Here is a 12,013-nt window from a genome sequence, read left to right as displayed (position 1 = left end):
CTTGGGATATATTCCTGGAAGTGGGATTACTGGGTCAAATGGGAGTTCCATTTTTAATATTTTTTTCAATCCTCACCAGAGGATATATGTTTATTGATTTTAGAGAGAGGAAGGGAGAGAGAAAGAGAGAGAACCATCAATTGATTGCCTCCCATACTGGCCCCACTGGGGATTAAACCTGCAACCTGGGTCTGTGCCCTGACTGGAATCCAGCCTCAACCTTGGTGTATGGGGACTGCACTCTGACCAACCGAGCCACTGGCCAGCTCCAGTGAAGCTGTTGACAGTCAGCACAGCGTGTGCAGGGAGGCTCCCAATAGAGCAGACGATGACCTGCAGTGTGACCCTGGGCCATGGCCTCGGGGCCTGGGCTGTGGGAGCTCTTTAACCCATTCTTCTATAAAAATAAGACACTGGGCACTGGAGACCCAAGACCCTGGTCTGGGACTTGACTGGAGATGCCAGGTGCCAAGGAGCTGCCCAAGCTCCCAGCCTTGGAGAAGGCGCCTGAGGTATGAACCAGGGCCAGGCCCGGGAGGGAGACTGTGCTGGAAGGAGCATTTGTTTTATTGGTCATTTGTGCTTAGAAAAGTGGGGCTGGTGGAAGGTGGGCGCATGGCCCACGGCCATGGCAGAGCTATGGGGGGAGCTGCTGGTCCAATGTCCCAGGGCAGGAAGGGCAGGGGCCCCAGGCCCTCCAGAGGTGCTTAGCTGAGGGGGGCAACTCCTTGTCCTTCTGGAAATATCCCAAGACTAAGGCTGGCCCTGGCCCCTCCCTGCCCTCCTCAGGCCTGCTGCATGTCTGTGCCAGCCATGGCCCTCCTTGGGGGTCTAGTTCTCCTCTGGGCCTCACTGCCCCTGCTTCAGGGGGAGGAGCCACAGATAGAGCAGGACTCACACTGGCGAGTATCCTCCCATCCAGTCCTGGCTCTGGCGTTCTCAGGGGTGCAGTGGATAGGCAGGTGGCCCAAGGTCAAGGCAGCTCCTGGGGTTTGTGTGGCTGTGGCCGGCACAGGCTGGGTATCAGAGCACACTGCCAGGGCGCCAGGTCCACCACAGGCTTCTGGACGCCAAAGGCCGTGATGAAGATGTTGACCAGGACGATGATGAAGACGAGGCTGGTGGCCAGGCTGTTGAGGAAGTCAACTTGGTGTGCTTGGCTGGGTTGTTGAGGTTGTACCTGACCAGGAAGATGAGCAGCACGCCCACGCAGATCTGCAGTACCAGGGAGGTGGAGATGAGCACCACCAGGGGCACAAAGAAGCCAAAGCCGGGGCCCTGGTCAATGACTGCCTTCGGCTGCGAGGTGTTGGCCATCAGCAGGGTGATGTCCAGAATGCTCTCTGCGGTACTCTTCTTGTTGGTGTAATGGTTCACTTTGATGGGCCTGTTCCTGCCCCAGTGAGTCGGTGGAGCACCTGGGGCACTGGGCAAGTCCAACTGCAGGTCACTGTTAAGCTCATAGCCCTCGGGGGCGGAGACAAATGGTACGCATGGCCGCTGCTGCCTCACTGAGTCTGAGACCACCCGCTCCCCGTTGCGGGTCCATTTTTAATTTTTTGAGGAAACTCCATACTGTTTCCCACAGTGGCTGCACCCCCAGCAGAGCACAAAGGTTCCCTTTTCTCCACATCCTCGCCAGCACTTGTCATTTGTTCGTCATGGTAGCCATTCTGACAGGTGTGAGATGGTACCTCATTGTTGTTTTGATTTGCATTTCTCGGATATTAGTGGCTTTGAGCATGTCTCCTGGCCTTCTGTATGTCCACTTCTGAAAAGTGTCTATTTAGATCCTTTGTCCATTTTTTGAGTGGATTATTTGTATTCCTTTTGTTCAGTTGTACGAGTTCCCTGTAAATTATGGAGATTAAACCCTTATCGGATGTAACATTGGCAAATATGCTCTCCCATGCAGTGAGCTTGTTTTATGATTCTTGAGCACAAGTTTCTGGCCCAAGAAGCTTCCCGAAATTTACTCTGTTGCAGGTGAACAGAAACCCTATGCAAATTGCCTCAGGAAAAGAGGGAATTTATTGGCTCATATTGGCTTGTGGCTTCAGCTGGATCCAGGAGCTCAAAGGTGCCATCAGCAATCTTTCTCTAGTTCTCAATTTTGCTTTCCCTTCTTGACTTATTCCCTTCAGCGGGTGAAATGCCACCATCAACTTCAGACTCACATCCTATCACTGTAGAAACTGCAAGCAAAATGGATATTGAGCAGGCAAAAATGACACTGCTGTTGGGCACAGAAACAACACAGGTGATAGATGTCCATAGATGCAAGCAAATGCTTATACTTACCTTTATGGTTTCCACTCCTTCCCAAACATTAAACAATGAACATGGGCTTAGTTAGGGATATGTTGGTGGCAAATAACAGACACCCTCTCAAACTAGCTTAAGAAAAAAAATATTTTTTAAAGAATGAAGGATGGGGTTGGGGATGGGAGTGCAGAGCAAGCAGTGAGGCCTGACTTTGTGAGTGTGTGACAGGGAAACTGGAATCCACTCAGAATCAGCATGGAAGCCCCTCTGCATGACGGCTGGCTGGCTGCGGGTTGACTTAGGTCTCTCTACATTGGATGCTTCCTTTTCTCTGCTCAGTGCAGGACAAGGCTACTGCAGGCAGTTCCCTAGCCTCTCAGAGTCACTGGGAGCCTGTGCTCCCCTCCAGTTCTCAGGAGAGAGAGTCCGATTGGGCCAGCTTAGGTGAGGGGCCACCCTAAGTCCAACTTTAAATTCTAGACTAGTTTTAAATTTCCAGAAAAATTGAGAATAAAGTACAGAGAGTTTCCATATATTGCACACCCAGTTTCTCCTGTTAACGTGTTAATATTGTCTAGTTATGATTAATGAACCACTGTTGATTCCTTGTTATTTACTGAAGTCCATACTTTATATAGATTTGCTTAGTTTTTCCCCAATGTCCTTTTTCTGGTCCAGTATCCCACCCAAGTCACCCATTACATTTAGACATCATGTCTCCCTAGGCTCCTTTTGGCTCTGAGTTTCTCAGACTTTCTTTGATTCTAATGACCTTGACAATTTGGAAGAGATAGAGTGTCCCTCATTTGAGATTGATCTGATGTTATTCTCACAAGTAGACTGTGGTCAAGGGCTTGGGAGGGGAAGACCCCAAGGTGATAAGCCTTCTCATCACATCATGTCAAGGGTACATGCTGTGAGCGTGACTTATCACTGTAGATGTTGACAGAGGTCGTGTTTGCCAGGTATCTCCACTTTACCTGTTAAAGTTCCCTTTCTTCCCTTCTGACTTCTTGTCAACTCTTTTCTTACGCTGTTGCTGTCAGTGACTTATAAAGTACCCATGATATCATTCTCTGCCTGAATCTGATGCAAGAGGAAGTGGAATGTCATATCAATTTGAATGCATTGGGAGCAGAGTTTCTTCGTTGTTTTTTAAAACTCTTTGAAAATATGGGGTTTCCTCAAGGGAAGTGAGCGTTCTGTCCGAAACACTGTGCCCTCCAGAATGAAATCTGGAATGAGGTTTGGCTTCTTTTCCAGGTGATACAATTCATATTTGAATGGCTTATCCAAAGAAGTAGATTTCTCTTAAATTTTGTTTTCCAAGTATTATGAACTTATGGGAGAAAAAAGAGTGACTCAGATGACTGGGGACCCCTGAGTTTTCTTGTGAACACATTATAACTAAGCCCGTGAACACATTTATATTTTTCACTATGGCAGCCAACCTTTTTTCTTTTCATTGTTAAAGCTGCCAAATATTACTTGCCTTAAAAAAGGCACTGTGAGTACTAGGAAGAGGCAAGCTAGATGAATGATGGATGACACTATTTCATGAGTGTGTTTATGAAAGAAAATACTGCGCATTGCTGGGTGGTTGAACAGCCTGTCAGGAACATGGTGCTTGCTCATGGCCATTTGCTTCTCAAGGTGCCTAGGAAGCACCTGGGTAGCTAAGCACGTCCTTCAGGCTGGAGTGTGGACAGGATGCATGTGTGCACATCACAGCTTCACATGATAATACTCTGCACGCTGTCTACACACCAGCACTCTTGTGAAAGACAGCCATGGTAAGTGACTGCAATCCAGCTCAAAATGACTTAAGCAAAAACGATCATTCATTGGCCACCCAAATCCAAGGCAGGGCAGTAACTAAGAGGTGCAGTGGCACCAGGCTTCTGAAATGGTCTCAAGTCAGGAGAAATGGGCAACCCCTTGAGCAAGGTGGACCTTGCCTGGCCAGCTCCCCTGCATGGCATGTCAGCTGGATTGCTGTGGGCAATGGGTATGCTTGTTGCCACAGAGCCCCAGGCCTCACTGTTATCTACTGAGTCATTTAGGAGGTCTTCCTGGCCCACATGTGCCATGGCCCATCTGACACTCTCATCCTCTGCTCCTCAGGTTGCTCAGCTCAGAGCATTCTGTTCCATCCAGCGAAGGGCCTATGGTCTTTCCAGCCAGTGTTGAACCCAAGTCCAGACCCGAGACCGAACCTTTTGGCACTGGAGAGCTGGAGCAATGTGAGCCTCTCAGGAGAGAAATGTTGGGTGCAGATTTTCACACTACGGTGTCGGGTGAATTTCCCGCCAAAATATAAGATGGCGCGGGCAATTATTTAGGTTTCCCGCGCAAAATCAGAGTTAGTTTAAAATGCCTATATCTTTTGAAGTATGGGTTCGAAGTATGGGTATGAAACGGTTCGCATACGCAGGTAGGTATCTTTGTGAACGGCAAACAAACAAATATTTGGTAATACGCAGTTACAATCGGCCCGAGTTTACATGTTTCCCGCACTCCAAGTGTTCACAGGGCCCAGGCAGTTTTAGAAAGAGGCTCATAGAAAATGATCTCTGTCCGGTGCTGTGGCTGCCTCCGCTCCCTTATCTTCATATTTGCTCCAGCATTTGAAACTGGAGGAGAATCTCATCACGTGTGCTCAACTTCAGCGAATTAACTGTTTCCTCCAAAGGGAAAGGAATGCCTGGTCGCATACTTTGCATATGTATGTGTATACACCCTCCATTCCCACCTGTCCACACCTCATCCACAGTGAGGGGAATCCTTTCAGCCCCACCCTCGCCTGCCTTATCCCCTGGGCTTGTATACACAAACCCTGCTTACAGTATTCTGCGCATGATTGATGGGATTTTCAAGAGCAAATCTGACCACACCCAGTTCTTTTTATTTTACTGTTATTTACTTAGCTTTTTAGAAAGTCTTTATTTGTCTGATATGAATAACTGCTTTTTGTAGTTTTTGTAGTTTTCCCAAATGATTCTATAAATTTCATAATTTTATGTGCCTGACTGGGATCCATGAGATAAAGTACAGTTCCCCATCCAAAGAAACAAAAGCATCAGGCATACAGAAAGGCTCAGATTAAACTGCTTTCCATGTTCAGGAACAAGCCTGACTTTAAATTACTCCTTTAAATTAGGTGGGAATTTGGTACAATTTTCATAGCATTTTTAATCATGATGTTTTCTTAGGCACCGTTCCACCAAGTGACAGCTTTCCAGGAGTTGTAGTATCACAACTTGAGTGTAACTGCAGTTTTGTTTAAAGCCGGAATTGTGCTGAACGTGGCTTTCTTTTTAAAGTGAAAGTACATGCTTTGTGTATAGTTGTAAAACACTGATGTCCTAGGTCCCCATTACTTTTAATCAAGAGTGATTATACTCGGGTGAGAAGTAAATTTATGTATTAAATGATGAAACTTCAGGTTGTAATAAAATAAAGAAAAGGAAAAAAGAACTTTTTAAAAAATATATATATATTTTATTGATTTTTTACAGAGAGGAAGGGAGAGGGACAGAGAGCCAGAAACATCGATGAGAGAAAAACATCGATCAGCTACCTCCTGCACACTCCCCACTGGGGATGTGCTCGCAACCAAGGTACATGCCCTTGACCGGAATCGAACCTGGGACCCTTGAGTCTGCAGGCTGACTATCTATTCACTGAGCCAAACCGTTAGGGCAAAAGGACTTTTTTTGATTGAGGCTTTATGGAATAGGATTTGTATTTAATCAGAATGACTAAGGACCCATTTCTGGTAATGAAAGTATGGTGTCTTAACCCAAAAGGAGCCAGTGGAATTGTTAAATATTTTATTTATTTTTTGTCATCTATTTACTATTGCAACCTCAACTAGGTATATATAGTACATTGATATGAAAGATTTTTAAAATGTAGTGTTTGGTTTTTTTTAAATAATGGAACCTATACAAAAAGATCACATACTACTAGACAGGATGTTGAAATGATTGGTGTGTAATGTTTTTTAAAGCTTTCGTTTTTGTTAGCATAAAGTCCCTTTAATTATTTTCCATTTCCATTAGGGTTTCATTGTGAGGTTTATTGTATCAAACCAGTATAAAGTTTTACAATTTAGTCATTCTGAATTCCAAGTCATTTAAGGTGAAAGTGGAAATGTGAATCTTCATAAATTAACTTCTTCTTCTCTTACATCTAAGTCTTCATCCTTTTCATCATCACCTTCTGCTTGTTGATCCTTTCTAAGTTGACAGGTGGGTACTTGTCCTGTTCCAGGTACACATTTAGCTGACAGTGATCTCTGAAGGGGCCACTTTGAATTCGTTCTTGCAATATCTAAACTAGATGACTTATCTGGTGGGTACGGAGATTTCAGAAAACCTCTAAGTCATCTTCTCCAATCAAGCTTTTGTATATTTTGGTAGGCAGCAGTGTAGGCCTCTAAAGGTTTACCATGAAATAACATTTCAGTAGTGATACATTCTGAAAATAGAGCCTTTATAGTCTTTCTTTTTTTCTTTTCAGAATTGTCAGTAGTTTCCTCCAGATGACAAGTTGTTCGGGTAGCACCCCAGGTAGCTCTCTGTAGTATGGTTTCTGCCTGTGAAATAACAGGCGGTCAGATGGGTTTCGCTGACATGTTTTTCTAAATTAACTATTTGGCTTCTTGATTCCTGGCTGTTAATGTTTCTTTGAGTTCATCTTCCTTCATTTTTACAATGGTTCCATAAGCTTTCTTTTTTATTTTATTTTTTTAAAGTTTATTGATTTTAGACAGACAAAGAGGAAGGGAGGGAGGGGAGAGAGAAACATCAATTTGTTGTTCCATTTATTTATGCATTCATTGTGTGATTCTTGCATATGCCCTGACCAGAGATAGAACCTACAACCTTGGTGTATGGAGACGACACTCTAACCTACTGAGTGACCCAGTCAGGGCCATAAGCTTTCAATGGTTCAACTACTTTGGCTTCAGGTCTTTCACCTGCTGCTTGTTGGTAATCCTGAAGTTTGGCAAACTCATCAGCAAAGCTTTTCAGGCCCTGCTTTAAGTTTGGGGTCTCTGTAGAGGCATACACTTTTTTTTTCATTCACCAGGAGGTCTGCTTTGTCTCGCACTCTGGGAGTTTTCTGCACATAAGTAGCAAATACTTGGCACAGCTCTCCAAAATGCTTCTCCACATTTGTGACAGCATGTTGCAGGTGTCTGGTTTGAGCATCCCAGCTTTCCAAGCTGCACCTCGACATTTTGCCTCCTATGCCACTGGGGCCCAACAACGAGGCTCTGATGGCCTGGGGCATGCACTGGGGCAGAGGTCGCTGCTGGAGCCTGAGAGCTCGCCCCCAGTTCTTTTTATATGTACTGATTTAGCATCCAAACACGGTGATTCTTGGGGAGACCAGGTGATTCCTGGGGGGGAGAACTAGGAAGAAGACAAAGTCCAGGCCTGCATGGAACTTACATTCCAGTGGGAGTTTTCAGCTTGGCATAGCCAGGATTCAAACTCGGGCTTGTCAGGCTTAGAAGGAGTTGCATCCATCCTGAACTCTGATGAACTGAGCTACTTCATAGCCACCAGGTGCCAACACCAGAGTTCCCAGGACAGCAGATGGGAAAACATGACAAATACACAGGAAACAGTAGCGGTTAATAAGACATTCCCTGCTTGTTACCCGTGTGATCTAAGGCAGGTATTTAACCTGTGATCTCAGCTTTCTCAGGCTCTATAAATGGGACCCATTATAATGGGTCCACTACATGGCGTTCATGAAGATTAGCAATAGTAATAATGCTCTCCATTTATTGAACATGCATTATGTTTCATGCATTGTACTCAACACCACTTAGTCCTTCCAACCATCCTAGGGATAGATAACCATCATATTCCCATTTTACACATAGGCACACTGAGCCTCACGGAGTTTAGTAACCATTCCAAGGTCACACAGCTTTTAAGTGGCAGAACCAGGATTCTAAAGATCTCAAGAAAACGGACCAGAACTTGGCTGGAGATCCTGGCTAGAGATCCTGGCTAGGCTGCTGATCAACTGAACGCTGTCTCCGTGTCATTCCTTCTTTGCCCACTCTGTCCACACCTTTGGGAACCCCTGAACCTGCTGGGGTTGGACCCCAACATCTGGTGCCTGAACAATTGCTGGTCAGCAGGCCACAGTCTGAGCAGAAATGGCGGCAGAGGTGGTGGGGGCAGTGGGGGCTGCTGGCAGTAGGGGCTATGGGCTGGGGCAGCGCCATCTTGTGCCCGGGCCTGGTGGGGAGGCCGGGAGGAGGGCCTCCGGGGGCGCAGAGGACTACAGGAATGGCCTGGAGTCTGAGGAACTGGAGACTGAGGAGCTGCTGCTGGAGTCTGAGTCAGAGCCTGAGCCTGAAGAGGAGCCACCCTGGCCCCGTGCCCCACTGGGCACCCCAGGCCCTGAGCCTGGCTCGGGAGTCCCAGGCAGCCAGGAGGAGGAGCAGGAGCCGGGACTGGTCGAGGGGGACCCAGGGGACGGTGCCATTGAAGACCCGGAGCTGAAAGAGATTAAAGCTCGGGTCAGGGAGATGGAGGAAGAAGCTGAGAAGCTAAAAGAGCTACAGAACGAGGTAGAGAAGCAGATGAATATGAGTCCACCTCCAGGCAATGCTGGCCGAGTGATCATGTCTATCGAAGAGAAGATGGAGGCTGATGCCCGTTCCATCTATGTTGGCAATGTGGACTATGGTGCAACAGCAGAAGAGCTGGAAGCACACTTTTATGGCTGTGGTTCAGTCAACCGTGTTACCATACTCTGTGACAAATTTAGTGGCCATCCCAAAGGGTTTGCATATATAGAGTTCTCAGACAAAGGGTCAGTGACGACTTCCCTGGCCTTAGATGAATCCCTATTTAGAGGAAGACAAATCAAGGTAATCCCAAAACGAACCAACAGACCAGGGATCAGCACAACAGACCGGGGTTTCCCACGAGCCCGATACCGTGCCAGGACCAGCAACTACAACAGTTCCCGGACCAGCAACTACAACAGTTCCCGGACCAGCAACTGCAACAGTTCCGGAGCTCGATTCTATAGTGGTTTTAACAGCAGGCCCCGGGGTTGGGGTCGTGTCTACAGGGGCCGGGCTAGAGCGACTTCATGGTATTCCCCTTACTAAAAAAAAGTGTGGCCCTAACTGGTTTGGCTCAGTGGATAGAGCGTCGGCCTGAGGACTGAAGGGTCCCAGGTTTGATTCCGGTCAAGGGCATGTACCTTGGTTGTGGGCACATCCCCAGTGGGGGGTGTGCAGGAGGCAGCTGATCAATGTCTCTCTCTCATTGATGTTTCTAACTCTCTATCCCTCTCCCTTCCTCTCTGTAAAAAATCAATAAAAATATATTTAAAAAAAAAAAAAAAAAAAAAAAAAAAAAAAAGAAAACGTGATTCTATAGATAAGGAAAAAGACCATTAGAAGGATAATTGACATGACAAAGTTTCAGATAATGTATGATGCAGTGATGACATTTCAAATTTTTTAGACCATCAGTGCACCAGGCACTGTGCTGAAGAGGTTGGTGTGGCTGATGTGGTGTGGGAGTTGCTGGCACCACGATTATCAACATTTTACACATGAGGAAGCTGCAACTCCCAGAGAAGACAGACCTGCACAGAGACACACAGCCAGGAAGTGTGGGGCCAGGTCAGAGCCACACTGTACTCCAGGCCTTGCTTTTCCACACCCATCCTACAGCCTGTGTATAAAACATTAATATAATGTGTATGGTAGCTTTCCTATTGAAGCTATTACTAAATTCCTAAAAAAAGATTAGAAAAGCAGTTCACAGGATGATCCTTATCTAATAAAGAGGTAATATGCAAATTGACCATCATGCCCTTGCACAAATGGCCACCCCCATGTGGTCAAAGATGGCTGCCAAAGATGGCTAGAAGGGGAGGGCAGTTGGGGGCCACCAGGCTTGCAGGGGAGGGCAGTTAGGGATGCCCGGGCCAGCAGGGGAGGGCAGTTAGGGGCAACCAGGCCTGCAAGGGAGGGCAGTTGGGGGGGGACCAGGCCTGCAAGAGAGGGCATTTGGGGATGACTAGGTTGGCAGGGGAGGGCAGTTAGGGGTGACCAGGCCTGCAGGGGAAGGTGGTTGGGGGCAACTAGGCCTGCAAGGGAGGGCAGTTGGAGGGGACCAGGCCTGCAAGGGAGGGCATTTGGGGATGACTAGGTTGGCAGGGGAGGGCAGTTAGGGGTGACCAGGCCTGCAGGGGAAGGTGGTTGGGGGCAACTAGGCCTGCAAGGGAGGGCAGTTGGGGGCGATCGGTCTGGCAGGGGAAGGCAGTTGGGGGCAGTCGGGCTGGCAGGGGAGCAGTTAGGCATCGATCAGGCTGGCAGGGGAGTGGTTAGGGGGTGATCAGGCTGGCAGGCAGAAGTGGTTAGGGGCAATCAGGCAGGCAGGCAGGCAGGCAGGCGAGTGATTGGGAGCCAGTAGTCCCGGATTGTGAGAGGGATGTTCGACTACTGGTTTAGGCCCGATCCTACCACAGGGATCGGGCCTAAACTGGCAGTTGGACAACCCCCAAAGGGTTCCAGATTGGAGAGGGTGCAGGCTGGTCTGAGGGACCCCCCTGCCCCCCAGTGCACGACTTCTAGCAATATATAAAAACACAGAGGAGCTCTTGCTTTATAATAATACCATCTAACACCTCTATAGTCCTCATGCCTCACGCAGACTCTAAGTCCTTTACACATGACATTTTACAGATAAGGAAATTGAGGTGCAGAGAGTTTAAGCAAATAGCCCAAGGTCCAGAGAGCAGCCAAACTGGAATTCAAACTCAGATATTCTGGCTCCCAAGGTCATACCTTCAATCCTAGACTGATGTTCTGCACTTCCTGCCTCAGGTCTTCCCCAGCCAGCTCCCCATACATTATAGGACAGTCGACATGAACAATGCCAGGGTTAGGGGCACAGGTGGCCAAGCAGTCAAAAACCCGCATATAGCGCTGTTGAGTGTGGCTCAGTTGGCTGGAGCATTGTCCCATATACCAATAGGTTGTGGGTTTGATTCTAGTCAGGGCATATACCTAGGTTGGGGCACTTGGAGTGCTTATGGAAAGGCAGCCGATTGATGTTTCTTTTTCTTCCTTTCTCTCTCTAAAATCAATAAACATGTCATTGGGTGAGGATTTAAAAAATCCACATATAACTTCTGACTTTATACCTGCCAGTAGAGAAAACAGCATTTTCAGTTGCAAATTTGCAGTTGGGACTGGGAAAATACTGTTTTTCGACCCTCCTGGGTTGAGTGAATCTGTGGATGTGAAACTGGAGGATACAAAGGGCCCCACGTGTGAGTGGGCCAGCGTGGTTCAGACCAGCGTGGTCAGGGGTCAGTGGTGTATTCTCTGGAAGGCCCAAACAAGAACAGTAAGTTCTAGCTCATCCTTTAAAAACTTGCATGTTGGAATCATAATTTATTCAACGGTGTTTGGTGGTTTTCTTCCATTTGTTACTATCGAAGATTTTGTGATGAGCTTTCCTGCAGAGACCTTCCCACCTCTGTGAATGGACATCGGAAGGGTAACTTGCGGTGCCGAGGTAGGATTTTTTACAGGAGTTTTTTGGAACCTGGGTTCCTGTAAGCGCGATGAGGATTTTATTTGGGGCTGGGCTTGACTGGGCTTGTCGGAGTCTCAGTATTTTGGGCCCAAATGGCCTGAGCTGCCTGGAAATGGCTGTGCCGGTGGCAGAGCATCTGGGCCGAGCTG

General features: G+C 47.4%; 3 pseudogenes; 1 reads left to right on the top strand and 2 right to left on the bottom strand.

Annotated features, from left to right (window-relative positions):
• Positions 1–973: 973 nt before the first annotated feature.
• Positions 974–4,057, bottom strand: LOC139014341 (ninjurin-1 pseudogene; annotated as a pseudogene).
• Positions 4,058–6,430: 2,373 nt separating this feature from the next.
• Positions 6,431–7,512, bottom strand: LOC139014340 (CBY1-interacting BAR domain-containing protein 1 pseudogene; annotated as a pseudogene).
• A 1,248-nt stretch (positions 7,513–8,760) lies between these two features.
• Positions 8,761–9,415, top strand: LOC139014412 (polyadenylate-binding protein 2 pseudogene; annotated as a pseudogene).
• The last annotated feature ends 2,598 nt before the right edge of the window (positions 9,416–12,013 follow it).

Source organism: Myotis yumanensis, unplaced genomic scaffold (assembly GCF_028538775.1).
Source record: "Myotis yumanensis isolate MYYU_CA2020_CCGP unplaced genomic scaffold, mMyoYum1.0.hap1 SCAF_7, whole genome shotgun sequence".
Classification (NCBI taxonomy): domain Eukaryota; kingdom Metazoa; phylum Chordata; class Mammalia; order Chiroptera; family Vespertilionidae; genus Myotis; species Myotis yumanensis.
The sequence above is the reverse complement of the archived record's forward strand: the minus strand, read 5'-3'. Positions and strand labels throughout refer to the sequence as shown.